General features: G+C 30.7%; 23 non-coding genes across 23 annotated transcripts; all 23 read left to right on the top strand.

The window, feature by feature from the left end:
• The first annotated feature begins 315 nt into the window (after nucleotides 1-315).
• On the top strand, nucleotides 316-528 carry LOC135053335 (small nucleolar RNA U3). Its single transcript, XR_010242701.1, has one exon. It is a non-coding gene; the product is annotated as a small nucleolar RNA U3 (small nucleolar RNA).
• A 653-nt stretch (nucleotides 529-1181) lies between these two features.
• On the top strand, nucleotides 1182-1394 carry LOC135053552 (small nucleolar RNA U3). The gene has a single exon (XR_010242887.1). It is a non-coding gene; the product is annotated as a small nucleolar RNA U3 (small nucleolar RNA).
• A 655-nt stretch (nucleotides 1395-2049) lies between these two features.
• Nucleotides 2050-2262, top strand: LOC135053103 (small nucleolar RNA U3). Its single transcript, XR_010242497.1, has one exon. It is a non-coding gene; the product is annotated as a small nucleolar RNA U3 (small nucleolar RNA).
• Nucleotides 2263-2917: 655 nt separating this feature from the next.
• Nucleotides 2918-3130, top strand: LOC135053577 (small nucleolar RNA U3). Its single transcript, XR_010242910.1, has one exon. It is a non-coding gene; the product is annotated as a small nucleolar RNA U3 (small nucleolar RNA).
• Nucleotides 3131-3784: 654 nt separating this feature from the next.
• LOC135053739 (small nucleolar RNA U3) lies at nucleotides 3785-3997 on the top strand. Its single transcript, XR_010243051.1, has one exon. It is a non-coding gene; the product is annotated as a small nucleolar RNA U3 (small nucleolar RNA).
• Nucleotides 3998-4650: 653 nt separating this feature from the next.
• Nucleotides 4651-4863, top strand: LOC135053333 (small nucleolar RNA U3). The gene has a single exon (XR_010242699.1). It is a non-coding gene; the product is annotated as a small nucleolar RNA U3 (small nucleolar RNA).
• Nucleotides 4864-5516: 653 nt separating this feature from the next.
• On the top strand, nucleotides 5517-5729 carry LOC135053102 (small nucleolar RNA U3). The gene has a single exon (XR_010242496.1). It is a non-coding gene; the product is annotated as a small nucleolar RNA U3 (small nucleolar RNA).
• A 653-nt stretch (nucleotides 5730-6382) lies between these two features.
• LOC135053925 (small nucleolar RNA U3) lies at nucleotides 6383-6595 on the top strand. Its single transcript, XR_010243214.1, has one exon. It is a non-coding gene; the product is annotated as a small nucleolar RNA U3 (small nucleolar RNA).
• Nucleotides 6596-7248: 653 nt separating this feature from the next.
• LOC135053381 (small nucleolar RNA U3) lies at nucleotides 7249-7461 on the top strand. The gene has a single exon (XR_010242740.1). It is a non-coding gene; the product is annotated as a small nucleolar RNA U3 (small nucleolar RNA).
• Nucleotides 7462-8116: 655 nt separating this feature from the next.
• On the top strand, nucleotides 8117-8329 carry LOC135053090 (small nucleolar RNA U3). Its single transcript, XR_010242486.1, has one exon. It is a non-coding gene; the product is annotated as a small nucleolar RNA U3 (small nucleolar RNA).
• Nucleotides 8330-8982: 653 nt separating this feature from the next.
• LOC135053389 (small nucleolar RNA U3) lies at nucleotides 8983-9195 on the top strand. The gene has a single exon (XR_010242747.1). It is a non-coding gene; the product is annotated as a small nucleolar RNA U3 (small nucleolar RNA).
• Nucleotides 9196-9848: 653 nt separating this feature from the next.
• LOC135053802 (small nucleolar RNA U3) lies at nucleotides 9849-10061 on the top strand. Its single transcript, XR_010243107.1, has one exon. It is a non-coding gene; the product is annotated as a small nucleolar RNA U3 (small nucleolar RNA).
• A 653-nt stretch (nucleotides 10062-10714) lies between these two features.
• LOC135053476 (small nucleolar RNA U3) lies at nucleotides 10715-10927 on the top strand. The gene has a single exon (XR_010242822.1). It is a non-coding gene; the product is annotated as a small nucleolar RNA U3 (small nucleolar RNA).
• Nucleotides 10928-11580: 653 nt separating this feature from the next.
• Nucleotides 11581-11793, top strand: LOC135053435 (small nucleolar RNA U3). Its single transcript, XR_010242786.1, has one exon. It is a non-coding gene; the product is annotated as a small nucleolar RNA U3 (small nucleolar RNA).
• A 653-nt stretch (nucleotides 11794-12446) lies between these two features.
• LOC135053324 (small nucleolar RNA U3) lies at nucleotides 12447-12659 on the top strand. The gene has a single exon (XR_010242691.1). It is a non-coding gene; the product is annotated as a small nucleolar RNA U3 (small nucleolar RNA).
• Nucleotides 12660-13312: 653 nt separating this feature from the next.
• LOC135053693 (small nucleolar RNA U3) lies at nucleotides 13313-13525 on the top strand. Its single transcript, XR_010243012.1, has one exon. It is a non-coding gene; the product is annotated as a small nucleolar RNA U3 (small nucleolar RNA).
• Nucleotides 13526-14179: 654 nt separating this feature from the next.
• On the top strand, nucleotides 14180-14392 carry LOC135053227 (small nucleolar RNA U3). The gene has a single exon (XR_010242605.1). It is a non-coding gene; the product is annotated as a small nucleolar RNA U3 (small nucleolar RNA).
• Nucleotides 14393-15045: 653 nt separating this feature from the next.
• LOC135053569 (small nucleolar RNA U3) lies at nucleotides 15046-15258 on the top strand. Its single transcript, XR_010242903.1, has one exon. It is a non-coding gene; the product is annotated as a small nucleolar RNA U3 (small nucleolar RNA).
• A 653-nt stretch (nucleotides 15259-15911) lies between these two features.
• Nucleotides 15912-16124, top strand: LOC135053475 (small nucleolar RNA U3). The gene has a single exon (XR_010242821.1). It is a non-coding gene; the product is annotated as a small nucleolar RNA U3 (small nucleolar RNA).
• A 653-nt stretch (nucleotides 16125-16777) lies between these two features.
• Nucleotides 16778-16990, top strand: LOC135053388 (small nucleolar RNA U3). Its single transcript, XR_010242746.1, has one exon. It is a non-coding gene; the product is annotated as a small nucleolar RNA U3 (small nucleolar RNA).
• Nucleotides 16991-17643: 653 nt separating this feature from the next.
• Nucleotides 17644-17856, top strand: LOC135053900 (small nucleolar RNA U3). The gene has a single exon (XR_010243194.1). It is a non-coding gene; the product is annotated as a small nucleolar RNA U3 (small nucleolar RNA).
• Nucleotides 17857-18509: 653 nt separating this feature from the next.
• On the top strand, nucleotides 18510-18722 carry LOC135053370 (small nucleolar RNA U3). Its single transcript, XR_010242730.1, has one exon. It is a non-coding gene; the product is annotated as a small nucleolar RNA U3 (small nucleolar RNA).
• A 653-nt stretch (nucleotides 18723-19375) lies between these two features.
• Nucleotides 19376-19588, top strand: LOC135053906 (small nucleolar RNA U3). Its single transcript, XR_010243198.1, has one exon. It is a non-coding gene; the product is annotated as a small nucleolar RNA U3 (small nucleolar RNA).
• The last annotated feature ends 479 nt before the right edge of the window (nucleotides 19589-20067 follow it).

The following is a 20067-nucleotide window of genomic DNA, read 5'->3' as shown; positions in this document are numbered from 1 at the left end:
TTGAAATACCAATGCTATTAGTGCATTGGTTTAATTGTTAAGTGTTCTGTTTAATATTTTGGCTAAAACAAGTTTATATATGCAAAAATGATAACATGTTACCTAATACAATCTTAAAATGTGTCTACTCTCACAGAAAATCATTCAGTATATGATAGTGAATGAATTGTAGTCTGAAAATTTGTGGAGAATGTTATGCAACTGAAAATTGGTTGACAATTTCTATATCAAGTTTTATGAATGGGTCCAAAAATGTCACCATGAGTTAAAAGAGGAATTCATATGGCCTATCTAAACAATCAACAAAATGTATTTAAGACTATACTTGCAGGGATCATTTCTATAGGCAATGATGGGAGAAATGTGCTTGAAAGTGTCCAAACTCGCCAACCACCATGATGAGTTTAAGAGCTCTCTTCTCAGCATGAAGGCAGTTAGCAACTCTGTTTCATGCAGATGTTGTTAGCTTTTGATGACTGTCCTACTTCTTAATAAAGAAGTGGTAGAAGAGGGCTCATTCAGAGTGGCTGATTACACACTTTAAAATCAACTATGGTTATTTAAAACTAAGTTTGTATAATGTTTAATATCCTTGAAAGAATACGCATTGATGTTTCAACATTCCTGAATCAGAATGTTCTTTATGATATAGCAATTAAAGCAATGTCTAAGAGTATTATTTTACATTTTAATTTTAACCTTCTTTAAGTGGTTCATGTCAATGAGGACTTGAAAAATGTAAAGTGTGCTTTCCTTAAAAGAACCTTTTGTTTGCAGTGTATTTGTTTAATAATTGTTTAATTATTTAGCAAATCAGCAATTAATGCAAGCCACTAGTTTATTTCCTATATGCAATATAAGAAATTTTGAAGTACCAATGCTATTAGTGCATTGGTTTCATTGTTAAGTGTTCTGTTTAATATTTTGGTTTAAACAAATTTATATATGCAAAAATTATAATATGTTACCTAATACAATCTTAAAATGTGTCTACTCTCACAGAAAATCATTCAGTATATGATAGTGAATGAATTGTAGTCTGAAAATTTGTGGAGAATGTTATGCAACTGAATATTGGTTGACAATTTCTATATCAAGTTTTATGCATGGGTCCTAAAATGTCACTATGAGTTAAAAGAGGAATTTATATGGCCTATCTAAACCATCAACCAAATGTAGCTAAGATTATACTTTCAGGGATCATTTCTATAGGCAATGATGGGAGAAATGTGCTTGAAAGTGTCCAAACTCGCCAACCACCATGATGAGTTTAAGAGCTCTCTTCTCAGCATGAAGGCAGTTAGCAACTGTGTTTCATGCAGATGTTGTTAGCTTTTGATGACTGTCCTACTTCTTAATAAAGAAGTGGTAGAAGAGGGCTCATTCAGAGTGGCTGATTACACACTTTAAAATCAACTATGGTTATTTAAAACTAAGTTTGTATAATGTTTAATATCCTTGAAAGAATACGCATTGATGTTTCAACATTCCTGAATCAGAATGTTTTTTTTATGATATAGGAATAAAAGCAATGTCTAAGAGTATTATTTTACATTTTAATTGTAACCTTCTTTAAGTGGTTCATGTCAATGAGGACTTGAAAAATGTAAAGTGTGCTTTCCTTAAAAGAACATTTTGTTTGCAGTGTATTTGTTTAATAATTGTTTAATTCTTTAGCAAATCAGCAATTAATGCAAGCCACTAGTTTATTTCCTATATGCAATATAAGAAATTTTGAAGTACCAATGCTATTAGTGCATTGGTTTCATTGTTAAGTGTTCTGTTTAATATTTTGGCTTAAACAAGTTTATATATGCAAAAATGATAACATGTTACCTAATACAATCTTAAAATGTGTCTACTCTCACAGAAAATCATTCAGTATATGATAGTGAATGAATTGTAGTCTGAAAATTTGTGGAGAATGTTATGCAACTGAAAATTGGTTGACAATTTCTATATCAAGTTTTATGAATGGGTCTAAAAATGTCACCATGAGTTAAAAGAGGAATTCATATGGCCTATCTAAACCATCAACAAAATATATTTAAGACTATACTTTCAGGGATCATTTCTATAGGCAATGATGGGAGAAATGTGCTTGAAAGTGTCCAAACTCGCCAACCACCATGATGAGTTTAAGAGCTCTCTTCTCAGCATGAAGGCAGTTAGCAACTCTGTTTCATGCAGATGTTGTTAGCTTTTGATGACTGTCCTACTTCTTAATAAAGAAGTGGTAGAAGAGGGCTCATTCAGAGTGGCTGATTACACACTTTAAAATCAACTATGGTTATTTAAAACTAAGTTTGTATAATGTTTAATATCCTTGAAAGAATACGCATTGATGTTTCAACATTCCTGAATCAGAATGTTTTTTTTATGATATAGGAATAAAAGCAATGTCTAAGTGTATTATTTTACATTTTAATTGTAACCTTCTTTAAGTGGTTCATGTCAATGAGGACTTGGAAAATGTAAAGTGTGCTTTCCTTAAAAGAACCTTTTGTTTGCAGTGTATTTGTTTAATAATTGTTTAATTCTTTAGCAAATCAGCAATTAATGCAAGCCACTAGTTTATTTCCTATATGCAATATAAGAAATATTGAAGTACCAATGCTATTAGTGCATTGGTTTCATTGTTAAGTGTTCTGTTTAATATTTTGGCTTAAACAAGTTTATATATGCAAAAATTATAATATGTTACCTAATACAATCTTAAAATGTGTCTACTCTCACAGAAAATCATTCAGTATATGATAGTGAATGAATTGTAGTCTGAAAATTTGTGGATAATGTTATGCAACTGAATATTGGTTGACAATTTCTATATCAAGTTTTATGCATGGGTCCTAAAATGTCACTATGAGTTAAAAGAGGAATTTATATGGCCTATCTAAACCATCAACCAAATGTAGCTAAGATTATACTTTCAGGGATCATTTCTATAGGCAATGATGGGAGAAATGTGTTTGAAAGTGTCCAAACTTGCCAACCACCATGATGAGTTTAAGAGCTCTCTTCTCAGCATGAAGGCAGTTAGCAACTCTGTTTCATGCAGATGTTTTTAGCTTTTGATGACTGTCCTACTTCTTAATAAAGAAGTGGTAGAAGAGGGCTCGTTCAGAGTGGCTGATTACACACTTTAAAATCAACTATGGTTACTTAAAAGTAAGTTTGTATAATGTTTAATATCCTTGAAAGAATACGCATTGATGTTTCAACATTCCTAAATCAGAATGTTTTTTTATGATATAGGAATAAAAGCAATGTCTAAGAGTATTATTTTACATTTTAATTGTAACCTTCTTTAAGTGGTTCATGTCAATGATGACTTGAAAAATGTGAAGTGTGCTTTCCTTAAAAGAACATTTTGTTTGCAGTGTATTTGTTTAATAATTGTTTAATTCTTTAGCAAATCAGCAATTAATGCAAGCCACTAGTTTATTTCCTATATGCAATATAAGAAATTTTGAAGTACCAATGCTATTAGTGCATTGGTTTTATTGTTAAGTGTTCTGTTTAATATTTTGGCTTAAACAAGTTTATATATGCAAAAATGATAACATGTTACCTAATACAATCTTAAAATGTGTCTACTCTCACAGAAAATCATTCAGTATATGATAGTGAATGAATTGTAGTCTGAAAATTTGTGGAGAATGTTATGCAACTGAAAATTGGTTGACAATTTCTATATCAAGTTTTATGAATGGGTCCAAAAATGTCACCATGAGTTAAAAGAGGAATTCATATGGCCTATCTAAACCATCAACAAAATATATTTAAAACTATACTTTCAGGGATCATTTCTATAGGCAATGATGGGAGAAATGTGCTTGAAAGTGTCCAAACTCGCCAACCACCATGATGAGTTTAAGAGCTCTCTTCTCAGCATGAAGGCAGTTAAAAACTCTGTTTCATGCAGATGTTGTTAGCTTTTGATGACTGTCCTACTTCTTAATAAATAAGTGGTAGAAGAGGGTTCATTCAGAGTGGCTGATTACACACTTTAAAATCAACTATGGTTATTTAAAACTAAGTTTGTATAACGTTCAATATCCTTGAAAGAATACGCATTGATGTTTCAACATTCCTGAATCAGAATGTTTTTTATGATATAGGAATAAAAGCAATGTCTAAGAGTATTATTTTACATTTTAATTTTAACCTTCTTTAAGTGGTTGATGTCAATGATGACTTGAAAAATGTAAAGTGTGCTTTCCTTAAAAGAACCTTTTGTTTGCAGTGTATTTGTTTAATAATTGTTTAATTCTTTTGCAAATCAGCAATTAATGCAAGCCACTAGTTTATTTCCTATATGCAATATAAGAAATTTTGAAGTACCAATGCTATTAGTGCATTGGTTTTATTGTTAAGTGTTCTGTTTAATATTTTGGCTTAAACAAGTTTATATATGCAAAAATGATAACATGTTACCTAATACAATCTTAAAATGTGTCTACTCTCACAGAAAATCATTCAGTATATGATAGTGAATGAATTGTAGTCTGAAAATTTGTGGAGAATGTTATGCAACTGAATATTGGTTGACAATTTCTATATCAAGTTTTATGCATGGGTTCTAAAATGTCACCATGAGTTAAAAGAGGAATTTATATGGCCTATCTAAACCATCAACCAAATGTAGCTAAGATTATACTTTCAGGGATCATTTCTATAGGCAATGATGGGAGAAATGTGCTTGAAAGTGTCCAAACTTGCCAACCACCATGATGAGTTTAAGAGCTCTCTTCTCAGCATGAAGGCAGTTAGCAACTCTGTTTCATGCAGATGTTGTTAGCTTTTGATGACTGTCCTACTTCTTAATAAAGAAGTGGTAGAAGAGGGCTCATTCAGAGTGGCTGATTACACACTTTAAAATCAACTATGGTTATTTAAAACTAAGTTTGTATAATGTTTAATATCCTTGAAAGAATACGCATTGATGTTTCAACATTCCTGAATCAGAATGTTTTTTATGATATAGCAATTAAAGCAATGTCTAAGAGTATTATTTTACATTTTAATTTTAACCTTCTTTAAGTGGTTCATGTCAATGAGGACTTGAAAAAAGTAAAGTGTGCTTTCCTTAAAAGAACCTTTTGTTTGCAGTGTATTTGTTTAATAATTGTTTAATTCTTTAGCAAATCCGCAATTAATGCAAGCCACTAGTTTATTTCCTATATGCAATATAAGAAATTTTGTAGTAGCAATGCTATTAGTGCATTGGTTTCATTGTTAAGTGTTCTGATTAATATTTTGGCTTAAATAAGTTTATATATGCAAAAAGTATAACATGTTACCTAATACAATCTTAAAATGTGTCTACTCTCACAGAAAATCATTCAGTATATGATAGTGAATGGATTGTAGTCTGAAAATTTGTGGAGAATGTTATGCAACTGAAAATTGGTTGACAATTTCTATATCAAGTTTTATGAATGGGTCCAAAAATGTCTCCATGAGTTAAAAGAGGAATTCATATGGCCTATCTAAACCATCAACAAAATGTATTTAAGACTATACTTTCAGGGATCATTTCTATAGGCAATGATGGGAGAAATGTGCTTGAAAGTGTCCAAACTCGCCAACCACCATGATGAGTTTAAGAGCTCTCTTCTCAGCATGAAGGCAGTTAGCAACTCTGTTTCATGCAGATGTTGTTAGCTTTTGATGACTGTCCTACTTCTTAATAAAGAAGTGGTAGAAGAGGGCTCATTCAGAGTGGCTGATTACACACTTTAAAATCAACTATGGTTATTTAAAACTAAGTTTGTATAATGTTTAATATCTTTGAAAGAATACGCATTGATGTTTCAACATTCCTGAATCAGAATGTTTTTTATGATATAGGAATAAAAGCAATGTCTAAGAGTATTATTTTACATTTTAATTTTAACCTTCTTTAAGTGGTTCATGTCAATGATGACTTGAAAAATGTAAAGTGTGCTTTCCTTAAAAGAACCTTTTGTTTGCAGTGTATTTGTTTAATAATTGTTTAATTCTTTAGCAAATCAGCAATTAATGCAAGCCACTAGTTTATTTCCTATATGCAATATAAGAAATTTTGAAGTACCAATGCTATTAGTGCATTGGTTTCATTGTTAAGTGTTCTGTTTAATATTTTGGCTTAAACAAGTTTATATATGCAAAAATGATAATATGTTACCTAATACAATCTTAAAATGTGTCTACTCTCACAGAAAATCATTCAGTATATGATAGTGAATGAATTGTAGTCTGAAAATTTGTGGAGAATGTTATGCAACTGAAAATTGGTGGACAATTTCTATATCAAGTTTTATGAATGGGTCCAAAAATGTCACCATGAGTTAAAAGAGGAATTCATATGGCCTATCTAAACCATCAACAAAATTTATTTAAGACTATACTTGCAGGGATCATTTTTATAGGCAATGATGGGAGAAATGTGCTTGAAAGTGTCCAAACTCGCCAACCACCATGATGAGTTTAAGAGCTCTCTTCTCAGCATAAAGGCAGTTAGCAACTCTGTTTCATGCAGATGTTGTTAGCTTCTGATGACTGTCCTACTTCTTAATAAAGAAGTGGTAGAAGAGGGCTCATTCAGAGTGGCTGATTACACACTTTAAAATCAACTATGGTTATTTAAAACTAAGTTTGTATAATGTTTAATATCCTTGAAAGAATACGCATTGATGTTTCAACATTCCTGAATCAGAATGTTTTTTATGATATAGCAATTAAAGCAATGTCTAAGAGTATTATTTTACATTTTAATTGTAACCTTCTTTAAGTGGTTCATGTCAATGAGGACTTGGAAAATGTAAAGTGTGCTTTCCTTAAAAGAACCTTTTGTTTGCAGTGTATTTGTTTAATAATTGTTTAATTCTTTAGCAAATCAGCAATTAATGCAAGCCACTAGTTTATTTCCTATATGCAATATAAGAAATTTTGTAGTAGCAATGCTATTAGTGCATTGGTTTCATTGTTAAGTGTTCTGATTAATATTTTGGCTTAAACAAGTTTATATATGCAAAAATTATAATATGTTACCTAATACAATCTTAAAATGTGGCTACTCTCACAGAAAATCATTCAGTATATGATAGTGAATGAATTGTAGTCTGAAAATTTGTGGATAATGTTATGCAACTGAATATTGGTTGACAATTTCTATATCAAGTTTTATGCATGGGTCCTAAAATGTCACCATGAGTTAAAAGAGGAATTTATATGGCCTATCTAAACCATCAACCAGATGTAGCTAAGATTATACTTTCAGGGATCATTTCTATAGACCATGATGGGAGAAATGTGCTTGAAAGTGTCCAAACTCGCCAACCACCATGATGAGTTTAAGAGCTCTCTTCTCAGCATGAAGGCAGTTAGCAACTCTGTTTCATGCAGATGTTGTTAGCTTTTGATGACTGTCCTACTTCTTAATAAAGAAGTGGTAGAAGAGGGCTCATTCAGAGTGGCTGATTACACACTTTAAAATCAACTATGGTTATTTAAAACTAAGTTTGTATAATGTTTAATATCCTTGAAAGAATACGCATTGATGTTTCAACATTCCTTTATCAGAATGTTTTTTTTATGATATAGGAATAAAAGCAATGTCTAAGAGTATTATTTTACATTTTAATTGTAACCTTCTTTAAGTGGTTCATGTCAATGAGGACTTGAAAAATGTAAAGTGTGCTTTCCTTAAAAGAACATTCTGTTTGCAGTGTATTTGTTTAATAATTGTTTAATTCTTTAGCAAATCAGCAATTAATGCAAGCCACTAGTTTATTTCCTATATGCAATATAAGAAATTTTGAAGTACCAATGCTATTAGTGCATTGGTTTCATTGTTAAGTGTTCTGTTTAATATTTTGGCTTAAACAAGTTTATATATGCAAAAATGATAACATGTTACCTAATACAATCTTAAAATGTGTCTACTCTCACAGAAAATCATTCAGTATATGATAGTGAATGAATTGTAGTCTGAAAATTTGTGGAGAATGTTATGCAACTGAAAATTGGTTGACAATTTCTATATCAAGTTTTTTGAATGGGTCCAAAAATGTCTCCATGAGTTAAAAGAGGAATTCATATGGCCTATCTAAACCATCAACAAAATGTATTTAAGACTATACTTTCAGGGATCATTTCTATAGGCAATGATGAGAGAAATGTGCTTGAAAGTGTCCAAACTCGCCAACCGCCATGATGAGTTTAAGAGCTCTCTTCTCAGCATGAAGGCAGTTAGCAACTCTGTTTCATGCAGATGTTGTTAGCTTTTGATGACTGTCCTACTTCTTAATAAAGAAGTGGTAGAAGAGGGCTCATTCAGAGTGGCTGATTACACACTTTAAAGTCAACTATGGTTATTTAAAACTAAGTTTGTATAATGTTTAATATCTTTGAAAGAATACGCATTGATGTTTCAACATTCCTGAATCAGAATGTTTTTTATGATATAGCAATTAAAGCAATGTCTAAGAGTATTATTTTACATATTAATTGTAACCTTCTTTAAGTGGTTCATGTCAATGAGGACTTGAAAAATGTAAAGTGTGCTTTCCTTAAAAGAACCTTTTGTTTGCAGTGTATTTGTTTAATAATTGTTTAATTCTTTAGCAAATCAGCAATTAATGCAAGCCACTAGTTTATTTCCTATATGCAATATAAGAAATTTTGAAGTACCAATGCTATTAGTGCATTGGTTTCATTGTTAAGTGTTCTGTTTAATATTTTGGTTTAAACAAATTTATATATGCAAAAATTATAATATGTTACCTAATACAATCTTAAAATGTGTTTACTCTCACAGAAAATCATTCAGTATATGATAGTGAATGAATTGTAGTCTGAAAATTTGTGGAGAATGTTATGCAACTGAATATTGGTTGACAATTTCTATATCAAGTTTTATGCATGGGTCCTAAAATGTCACCATGAGTTAAAAGAGGAATTTATATGGCCTATCTAAACCATCAACAAAATGTATTTAAGATTATACTTTCAGGGATCATTTCTATAGGCAATGATGGGAGAAATGTGCTTGAAAGTGTCCAAACTCGCCAACCACCATGATGAGTTTAAGAGCTCTCTTCTCAGCATGAAGGCAGTTAGCAACTCTGTTTCATGCAGATGTTGTTGGCTTTTGATGACTGTCCTACTTCTTAATAAAGAAGTGGTAGAAGAGGGCTCATTCAGAGTGGCTGATTACACACTTTAAAATCAACTATGGTTATTTAAAACTAAGTTTGTATAATGTTTAATATCCTTGAAAGAATACGCATTGATGTTTCAATATTCCTGAATCAGAATGTTTTTTATGATATAGCAATTAAAGCAATGTCTAAGAGTATTATTTTACATTTTAATTTTAACCTTCTTTAAGTGGTTCATGTCAATGAGGACTTGAAAAATGTAAAGTGTGCTTTCCTTAAAAGAACCTTTTGTTTGCAGTGTATTTGTTTAATAATTGTTTAATTCTTTTGCAAATCAGCAATTAATGCAAGCCACTAGTTTATTTCCTATATGCAATATAAGAAATTTTGAAGTACCAATGCTATTAGTGCATTGGTTTCATTGTTAAGTGTTCTGTTTAATATTTTTGTTTAAACAAATTTATATATGCAAAAATTATAATATGTTACCTAATACAATCTTAAAATGTGTCTACTCTCACAGAAAATCATTCAGTATATGATAGTGAATGAATTGTAGTCTGAAAATTTGTGGAGAATGTTATGCAACTGAATATTGGTTGACAATTTCTATATCAAGTTTTATGCATGGGTCCTAAAATGTCACCATGAGTTAAAAGAGGAATTTATATGGCCTATCTAAACCATCAACCAAATGTAGCTAAGATTATACTTTCAGGGATCATTTCTTTAAGCAATGATGGGAGAAATGTGCTTGAAAGTGTCCAAACTCGCCAACCACCATGATGAGTTTAAGAGCTCTCTTCTCAGCATGAAGGCAGTTAGCAACTCTGTTTCATGCAGATGTTGTTAGCTTTTGATGACTGTCCTACTTCTTAATAAAGAAGTGGTAGAAGAGGGCTCATTCAGAGTGGCTGATTACACACTTTAAAGTCAACTATGGTTATTTAAAACTAAGTTTGTTTAATGTTTAATATCTTTGAAAGAATACGCATTGATGTTTCAACATTCCTGAATCAGAATGTTTTTTATGATATAGCAATTAAAGCAATGTCTAAGAGTATTATTTTACATATTAATTGTAACCTTCTTTAAGTGGTTCATGTCAATGAGGACTTGAAAAATGTAAAGTGTGCTTTTCTTAAAAGAACCTTTTGTTTGCAGTGTATTTGTTTAATAATTGTTTAATTATTTAGCAAATCAGCAATTAATGCAAGCCACTAGTTTATTTCCTATATGCAGTATAAGAAATATTGAAGTACCAATGCTATTAGTGCATTGGTTTCATTGTTAAGTGTTCTGTTTAATATTTTGGCTTAAACAAGTTTATATATGCAAAAATTATAATATGTTACCTAATACAATCTTAAAATGTGTCTACTCTCACAGAAAATCATTCAGTATATGATAGTGAATGAATTGTAGTCTGAAAATTTGTGGATAATGTTATGCAACTGAAAATTGGTTGACAATTTCTATATCAAGTTTTATGAATTGGTCCAAAAATGTCACCATGAGTTAAAAGAGGAATTCATATGGCTAATCTAAACCATCAACAAAATGTAATTAAGACTATACTTCCAGGGATCATTTCTATAGGCAATGATGGGAGAAATGTGTTTGAAAGTGTCCAAACTCGCCAACCACCATGATGAGTTTAAGAGCTCTCTTCTCAGCATGAAGGCAGTTAGCAACTCTGTTTCATGCAGATGTTGTTAGCTTTTGATGACTGTCCTACTTCTTAATAAATAAGTGGTAGAAGAGGGCTCATTCAGAGTGGCTGATTACACACTTTAAAATCAACTATGGTTATTTAAAACTAAGTTTGTATAACGTTTAATATCCTTGAAAGAATACGCATTGATGTTTCAACGTTCCTGAATCAGAATGTTTTTTATGATATAGGAATAAAAGCAATGTCTAAGAGTATTATTTTACATTTTAATTTTAACCTTCTTTAAGTGGTTGATGTCAATGATGACTTGAAAAATGTAAAGTGTGCTTTCCTTAAAAGAACCTTTTGTTTGCAGTGTATTTGTTTAATAATTGTTTAATTCTTTTGCAAATCAGCAATTAATGCAAGCCACTAGTTTATTTCCTATATGCAATATAAGAAATTTTGAAGTACCAATGCTATTAGTGCATTGGTTTCATTGTTAAGTGTTCTGTTTAATATTTTGGCTTAAACAAGTTTATATATGCAAAAATGATAACATGTTACCTAATACAATCTTAAAATGTGTCTACTCTCACAGAAAATCATTCAGTATATGATAGTGAATGAATTGTAGTCTGAAAATTTGTGGAGAATGTTATGCAACTGAAAATTGGTTGACAATTTCTATATCAAGTTTTATGAATGGGTCCAAAAATGTCACCATGAGTTAAAAGAGGAATTCATATGGCCTATCTAAACCATCAACAAAATGTATTTAAGATTATACTTTCAGGGATCATTTCTATAGGCAATGATGGGAGAAATGTGCTTGAAAGTGTCCAAACTCGCCAACCACCATGATGAGTTTAAGAGCTCTCTTCTCAGCATGAAGGCAGTTAGCAACTCTGTTTCATGCAGATGTTGTTGGCTTTTGATGACTGTCCTACTTCTTAATAAAGAAGTTGTAGAAGAGGGCTCATTCAGAGTGGCTGATTACACACTTTAAAATCAATTATGGTTATTTAAAACTAAGTTTGTATAATGTTTAATATCTTTGAAAGAATACGCATTGATGTTTCAACATTCCTGAATCAGAATGTTTTTTATGATATAGGAATAAAAGCAATGTCTAAGAGTATTATTTTACATTTTAATTTTAACCTTCTTTAAGTGGTTGATGTCAATGATGACTTGAAAAATGTAAAGTGTGCTTTCCTTAAAAGAACCTTTTGTTTGCAGTGTATTTGTTTAATAATTGTTTAATTCTTTTGCAAATCAGCAATTAATGCAAGCCACTAGTTTATTTCCTATATGCAATATAATAAATTTTGAAGTACCAATGCTATTAGTGCATTGGTTTCATTGTTAAGTGTTCTGTTTAATATTTTTGTTTAAACAAATTTATATATGCAAAAATTATAATATGTTACCTAATACAATCTTAAAATGTGTCTACTCTCACAGAAAATCATTCAGTATATGATAGTGAATGAATTGTAGTCTGAAAATTTGTGGAGAATGTTATGCAACTGAATATTGGTTGACAATTTCTATATCAAGTTTTATGCATGGGTCCTAAAATGTCACCATGAGTTAAAAGAGGAATTTATATGGCCTATCTAAACCATCAACCAAATGTAGCTAAGATTATACTTTCAGGGATCATTTCTATAGGCAATGATGGGAGAAATGTGCTTGAAAGTGTCCAAACTCGCCAACCACCATGATGAGTTTAAGAGCTCTCTTCTCAGCATGAAGGCAGTTAGCAATTCTGTTTCATGCAGATGTTGTTAGCTTTTGATGACTGTCCTACTTCTTAATAAAGAAGTGGTAGAAGAGGGCTCATTCAGAGTGGCTGATTACACACTTTAAAATCAACTATGGTTATTTAAAACTAAGTTTGTATAATGTTTAATATCCTTGAAAGAATACGCATTGATGTTTCAACATTCCTGAATCAGAATGTTTTTTATGATATAGGAATAAAAGCAATGTCTAAGAGTATTATTTTACATTTTAATTTTAACCTTCTTTAAGTGGTTGATGTCAATGAGGACTTGAAAAATGTAAAGTGTGCTTTCCTTAAAAGAACCTTTTGTTTGCAGTGTATTTGTTTAATAATTGTTTAATTCTTTTGCAAATAAGCAATGAATGCAAGCCACTAGTTTATTTCCTATATGCAATATAAGAAATTTTGAAGTACCAATGCTATTAGTGCATTGGTTTCATTGTTAAGTGTTCTGTTTAATATTTTGGTTTAAACAAATTTATATATGCAAAAATTATAATATGTTACCTAATACAATCTTAAAATGTGTCTACTCTCACAGAAAATCATTCAGTATATGATAGTGAATGAATTGTAGTCTGAAAATTTGTGGAGAATGTTATGCAACTGAATATTGGTTGACAATTTCTATATCAAGTTTTATGCATGGGTCCTAAAATGTCACCATGAGTTAAAAGAGGAATTTATATGGCCTATCTAAACCATCAACAAAATGTAGCTAAGATTATACTTTCAGGGATCATTTCTATAGGCAATGATGGGAGAAATGTGCTTGAAAGTGTCCAAACTCGCCAACCACCATGATAAGATTAAGAGCTCTCTTCTCAGCATGAAGGCAGTTAGCAACTCTGTTTCATGCAGATGTTGTTAGCTTTTGATGACTGTCCTACTTCTTAATAAATAAGTGGTAGAAGAGGGCTCATTCAGAGTGGCTGATTACACACTTTAAAATCAACTATGGTTATTTAAAAGTAAGTTTGTATAATGTTTAATATCCTTGAAAGAATACGCATTGATGTTTCAACATTCCTAAATCAGAATGTTTTTTTATGATATAGGAATAAAAGCAATGTCTAAGAGTATTATTTTACATTTTAATTGTAACCTTCTTTAAGTGGTTCATGTCAATGAGGACTTGAAAAATGTAAAGTGTGCTTTCCTTAAAAGAACATTTTGTTTGCAGTGTATTTGTTTAATAATTGTTTAATTCTTTAGCAAATCAGCAATTAATGCAAGCCACTAGTTTATTTCCTATATGCAATATAAGAAATTTTGAAGTACCAATGCTATTAGTGCATTGGTTTCATTGTTAAGTGTTCTGTTTAATATTTTGGCTTAAACAAGTTTATATATGCAAAAATGATAACATGTTACCTAATACAATCTTAAAATGTGTCTACTCTCACAGAAAATCATTCAGTATATGATAGTGAATGAATTGCAGTCTGAAAATTTGTGGAGAATGTTATGCAACTGAAAATTGGTTGACAATTTCTATATCAAGTTTTATGAATGGGTCCAAAAATGTCACCATGAGTTAAAAGAGGAATTCATATGGCCTATCTAAACCATCAACAAAATGTATTTAAGACTATACTTTCAGGGATCATTTCTATAGGCAATGATGGGAGAAATGTGCTTGAAAGTGTCCAAACTCGCCAACCACCATGATGAGTTTAAGAGCTCTCTTCTCAGCATGAAGGCAGTTAGCAACTCTGTTTCATGCAGATGTTGTTGGCTTTTGATGACTGTCCTACTTCTTAATAAAGAAGTGGTAGAAGAGGGCTCATTCAGAGTGGCTGATTACACACTTTAAAATCAACTATGGTTATTTAAAACTAAGTTTGTATAATGTTTAATATCCTTGAAAGAATACGCATTGATGTTTCAACATTCCTGAATCAGAATGTTTTTTATGATATAGCAATTAAAGCAATGTCTAAGAGTATTATTTTACATTTTAATTTTAACCTTCTTTAAGTGGTTCATGTCAATGAGGACTTGAAAAATGTAAAGTGTGCTTTCCTTAAAAGAACCTTTTGTTTGCAGTGTATTTGTTTAATAATTGTTTAATTCTTTTGCAAATCAGCAATTAATGCAAGCCACTAGTTTATTTCCTATATGCAATATAAGAAATATTGTAGTAGCAATGCTATTAGTGCATTGGTTTCATTGTTAAGTGTTCTGATTAATATTTTGGCTTAAACAAGTTTATATATGCAAAAAGTATAACATGTTACCTAATACAATCTTAAAATGTGTCTACTCTCACAGAAAATCATTCAGTATATGATAGTGAATGAATTGTAGTCTGAAAATTTGTGGAGAATGTTATGCAACTGAAAATTGGTTGACAATTTCTATATCAAGTTTTATGAATGGGTCCAAAAATGTCTCCATGAGTTAAAAGAGGAATTCATATGGCCTATCTAAACCATCAACAAAATGTATTTAAGACTATACTTTCAGGGATCATTTTTATAGGCAATGATGGGAGAAATGTGCTTGAAAGTGTCCAAACTCGCCAACCGCCATGATGAGTTTAAGAGCTCTCTTCTCAGCATGAAGGCAGTTAGCAACTCTGTTTCATGCAGATGTTGTTAGCTTTTGATGACTGTCCTACTTCTTAATAAAGAAGTGGTAGAAGAGGGCTCATTCAGAGTGGCTGATTACACACTTTAAAGTCAACTATGGTTATTTAAAACTAAGTTTGTATAATGTTTAATATCTTTGAAAGAATACGCATTGATGTTTCAACATTCCTGAATCAGAATGTTTTTTATGATATAGCAATTAAAGCAATGTCTAAGAGTATTATTTTACATATTAATTGTAACCTTCTTTAAGTGGTTCATGTCAATGAGGACTTGAAAAATGTAAAGTGTGCTTTTCTTAAAAGAACCTTTTGTTTGCAGTGTATTTGTTTAATAATTGTTTAATTCTTTAGCAAATCAGCAATTAATGCAAGCCACTAGTTTATTTCCTATATGCAGTATAAGAAATATTGAAGTACCAATGCTATTAGTGCATTGGTTTCATTGTTAAGTGTTCTGTTTAATATTTTGGCTTAAACAAGTTTATATATGCAAAAATTATAATATGTTACCTAATACAATCTTAAAATGTGTCTACTCTCACAGAAAATCATTCAGTATATGATAGTGAATGAATTGTAGTCTGAAAATTTGTGGATAATGTTATGCAACTGAAAATTGGTTGACAATTTCTATATCAAGTTTTATGAATTGGTCCAAAAATGTCACCATGAGTTAAAAGAGGAATTCATATGGCTAATCTAAACCATCAACAAAATGTAATTAAGACTATACTTCCAGGGATCATTTCTATAGGCAATGATGGGAGAAATGTGTTTGAAAGTGTCCAAACTCGCCAACCACCATGATGAGTTTAAGAGCTCTCTTCTCAGCATGAAGGCAGTTAGCAACTCTGTTTCATGCAGATGTTGTTAGCTTTTGATGACTGTCCTACTTCTTAATAAATAAGTGGTAGAAGAGGGCTCATTCAGAGTGGCTGATTACACACTTTAAAATCAACTATGGTTATTTAAAACTAAGTTTGTATAACGTTTAATATCCTTGAAAGAATACGCATTGATGTTTCAACGTTCCTGAATCAGAATGTTTTTTATGATATAGGAATAAAAGCAATGTCTAAGAGTATTATTTTACATTTTAATTTTAACCTTCTTTAAGTGGTTGATGTCAATGATGACTTGAAAAATGTAAAGTGTGCTTTCCTTAAAAGAACCTTTTGTTTGCAGTGTATTTGTTTAATAATTGTTTAATTCTTTTGCAAATCAGCAATTAATGCAAGCCACTAGTTTATTTCCTATATGCAATATAAGAAATTTTGAAGTACCAATGCTATTAGTGCATTGGTTTCATTGTTAAGTGTTCTGTTTAATATTTTGGCTTAAACAAGTTTATATATGCAAAAATGATAACATGTTACCTAATACAATCTTAAAATGTGTCTACTCTCACAGAAAATCATTCAGTATATGATAGTGAATGAATTGTAGTCTGAAAATTTGTGGAGAATGTTATGCAACTGAAAATTGGTTGACAATTTCTATATCAAGTTTTATGAATGGGTCCAAAAATGTCACCATGAGTTAAAAGAGGAATTCATATGGCCTATCTAAACCATCAACAAAATGTATTTAAGATTATACTTTCAGGGATCATTTCTATAGGCAATGATGGGAGAAATGTGCTTGAAAGTGTCCAAACTCGCCAACCACCATGATGAGTTTAAGAGCTCTCTTCTCAGCATGAAGGCAGTTAGCAACTCTGTTTCATGCAGATGTTGTTGGCTTTTGATGACTGTCCTACTTCTTAATAAAGAAGTGGTAGAAGAGGGCTCATTCAGAGTGGCTGATTACACACTTTAAAATCAACTATGGTTATTTAAAACTAAGTTTGTATAATGTTTAATATCCTTGAAAGAATACGCATTGATGTTTCAACATTCCTGAATCAGAATGTTTTTTATGATATAGCAAATAAAGCAATGTCTAAGAGTATTATTTTACATTTTAATTTTAACCTTCTTTAAGTGGTTCATGTCAATGAGGACTTGAAAAATGTAAAGTGTGCTTTCCTTAAAAGAACCTTTTGTTTGCAGTGTATTTGTTTAATAATTGTTTAATTCTTTTGCAAATCAGCAATTAATGCAAGCCACTAGTTTATTTCCTATATGCAATATAAGAAATTTTGAAGTACCAATGCTATTAGTGCATTGGTTTCATTGTTAAGTGTTCTGTTTAATATTTTTGTTTAAACAAATTTATATATGCAAAAATTATAATATGTTACCTAATACAATCTTAAAATGTGTCTACTCTCACAGAAAATCATTCAGTATATGATAGTGAATGAATTGTAGTCTGAAAATTTGTGGAGAATGTTATGCAACTGAATATTGGTTGACAATTTCTATATCAAGTTTTATGCATGGGTCCTAAAATGTCACCATGAGTTAAAAGAGGAATTTATATGGCCTATCTAAACCATCAACCAAATGTAGCTAAGATTATACTTTCAGGGAACATTTCTATAAGCAATGATGGGAGAAATGTGCTTGAAAGTGTCCAAACTCGCCAACCACCATGATGAGTTTAAGAGCTCTCTTCTCAGCATGAAGGCAGTTAGCAATTCTGTTTCATGCAGATGTTGTTAGCTTTTGATGACTGTCCTACTTCTTAATAAAGAAGTGGTAGAAGAGGGCTCATTCAGAGTGGCTGATTACACACTTTAAAATCAACTATGGTTATTTAAAACTAAGTTTGTATAATGTTTAATATCCTTGAAAGAATACGCATTGATGTTTCAACATTCCTGAATCAGAATGTTTTTTATGATATAGCAATTAAAGCAATGTCTAAGAGTATTATTTTACATTTTAATTTTAACCTTCTTTAAGTGGTTCATGTCAATGAGGACTTGAAAAATGTAAAGTGTGCTTTCCTTAAAAGAACCTTTTGTTTGCAGTGTATTTGTTTAATAATTGTTTAATTCTTTTGCAAATAAGCAATTAATGCAAGCCACTAGTTTATTTCCTATATGCAATATAATAAATTTTGAAGTACCAATGCTATTAGTGCATTGGTTTCATTGTTAAGTGTTCTGTTTAATATTTTTGTTTAAACAAATTTATATATGCAAAAATTATAATATGTTACCTAATACAATCTTAAAATGTGTCTACTCTCACAGAAAATCATTCAGTATATGATAGTGAATGAATTGTAGTCTGAAAATTTGTGGAGAATGTTATGCAACTGAATATTGGTTGACAATTTCTATATCAAGTTTTATGCATGGGTCCTAAAATGTCACCATGAGTTAAAAGAGGAATTTATATGGCCTATCTAAACCATCAACCAAATGTAGCTAAGATTATACTTTCAGGGATCATTTCTATAGGCAATGATGGGAGAAATGTGCTTAAAAGTGTCCAAACTCGCCAACCACCATGATGAGTTTAAGAGCTCTCTTCTCAGCATGAAGGCAGTTAGCAATTCTGTTTCATGCAGATGTTGTTGGCTTTTGATGACTGTCCTACTTCTTAATAAAGAAGTGGTAGAAGAGGGCTCATTCAGAGTGGCTGATTACACACTTTAAAATCAACTATGGTTATTTAAAACTAAGTTTGTATAATGTTTAATATACTTGAAAGAATACGCATTGATGTTTCAACATTCCTGAATCAGAATGTTTTTTATGATATAGGAATAAAAGCAATGTCTAAGAGTATTATTTTACATTTTAATTTTAACCTTCTTTAAGTGGTTGATGTCAATGATGACTTGAAAAATGTAAAGTGTGCTTTCCTTAAAAGAACCTTTTGTTTGCAGTGTATTTGTTTAATAATTGTTTAATTCTTTTGCAAATAAGCAATGAATGCAAGCCACTAGTTTATTTCCTATATGCAATATAAGAAATTTTGAAGTACCAATGCTATTAGTGCATTGGTTTCATTGTTAAGTGTTCTGTTTAATATTTTGGTTTAAACAAATTTATATATGCAAAAATTATAATATGTTACCTAATACAATCTTAAAATGTGTCTACTCTCACAGAAAATCATTCAGTATATGATAGTGAATGAATTGTAGTCTGAAAATTTGTGGAGAATGTTATGCAACTGAATATTGGTTGACAATTTCTATATCAAGTTTTATGCATGGGTCCTAAAATGTCACCATGAGTTAAAAGAGGAATTTATATGGCCTATCTAAACCATCAACAAAATGTAGCTAAGATTATACTTTCAGGGATCATTTCTATAGGCAATGATGGGAGAAATGTGCTTGAAAGTGTCCAAACTTGCCAACCACCATGATAAGATTAAGAGCTCTCTTCTCAGCATTAAGGCAGTTAGCAACTCTGTTTCATGCAGATGTTGTTAGCTTTTGATGACTGTCCTACTTCTTAATAAATAAGTGGTAGAAGAGGGCTCATTCAGAGTGGCTGATTACACACTTTAAAATCAACTATGGTTATTTAAAAGTAAGTTTGTATAATGTTTAATATCCTTGAAAGAATACGCATTGATGTTTCAACATTCCTAAATCAGAATGTTTTTTTATGATATAGGAATAAAAGCAATGTCTAAGAGTATTATTTTACATTTTAATTGTAACCTTCTTTAAGTGGTTCATGTCAATGAGGACTTGAAAAATGTAAAGTGTGCTTTCCTTAAAAGAACATTTTGTTTGCAGTGTATTTGTTTAATAATTGTTTAATTCTTTAGCAAATCAGCAATTAATGCAAGCCACTAGTTTATTTCCTATATGCAATATAAGAAATTTTGAAGTACCAATGCTATTAGTGCATTGGTTTCATTGTTAAGTGTTCTGTTTAATATTTTGGCTTAAACAAGTTTATATATGCAAAAATGATAACATGTTACCTAATACAATCTTAAAATGTGTCTACTCTCACAGAAAA

This window comes from Pseudophryne corroboree, chromosome 2 (assembly GCF_028390025.1).
Source record: "Pseudophryne corroboree isolate aPseCor3 chromosome 2, aPseCor3.hap2, whole genome shotgun sequence".
Lineage (NCBI taxonomy): Eukaryota > Metazoa > Chordata > Amphibia > Anura > Myobatrachidae > Pseudophryne > Pseudophryne corroboree.
The sequence above is the reverse complement of the archived record's forward strand: the minus strand, read 5'-3'. Positions and strand labels throughout refer to the sequence as shown.